This window comes from Carlito syrichta, unplaced genomic scaffold, assembly GCF_000164805.1.
Source record: "Carlito syrichta isolate Samal-C Ts95f unplaced genomic scaffold, Tarsius_syrichta-2.0.1 Scaffold302518, whole genome shotgun sequence".
In the NCBI taxonomy this organism is placed as follows: domain Eukaryota; kingdom Metazoa; phylum Chordata; class Mammalia; order Primates; family Tarsiidae; genus Carlito; species Carlito syrichta.
The window spans coordinates 989,556-990,325 of NW_007246614.1; positions in this window are offsets into that span (position 1 = coordinate 989,556).

Below are 770 nucleotides of genomic sequence, written 5' to 3' on the forward strand. Positions count from 1 at the left end.
CTACTCTGATTAGTGTGCAAGGCAGCCCGTGGTCATGTTAAACGTCCAGTGCTGCACCCGGATTAAACTTTTATTCTTTTTAATGTTTGTAACGGTTTTCACCGAGGCTTGAAAAAATATGAATTCTCACTAAAAGCGACCCCAAGTTAGGAGGAGCGAGCACCTCCGTGGCTCCCCCCACCCGTCCTCTCCTCTCCTTCCCTCCCCTCCCCTCTTCTCCTGTCCTTACTTCTCGCCCCTCCTGCAGCCGCGTCCCCGGTCCCTTTCCTGCTGGGGCCTGGACTCTATCGTCTCCTGGTCCGAGAGCCTCTGCTCCTCCTCCTCCCCTGCCTCCTCCTCCCCTGCCTCCTCCTCTTCCTCCTCCTTTTCCTCCTCTTAGTCACCAGCTGCGTCCTAAACCGGAGCACGGCGCGTGGTGTCCAAACCTGCCTGTGCCGCTCGCGCTCCCGGGCCCGAGGGCGCGCGCACGGACACGAGCGCACGCCCGTACCTACACGGACACGGACACGTGCGCACCCCTATACTAATACGAACACGGGCACGCGCGCACGTCTATACCCACACGGACACGCGCGCACACCCATACCCACGCGCACACGGACACGCGTGCACACTCACACCCACGCGCACACGGACACGCGCGCACACTGATAGCCCCGCGCACACCTGGGCACCCTCGCACTCACGTCCACGCGCACCCGAACACGCGGGTGCCCTCCCGCCCGCGCGTTCCCGCCCCGCCCCCGGCGCGCACTCCGGGTTCCCGAGTC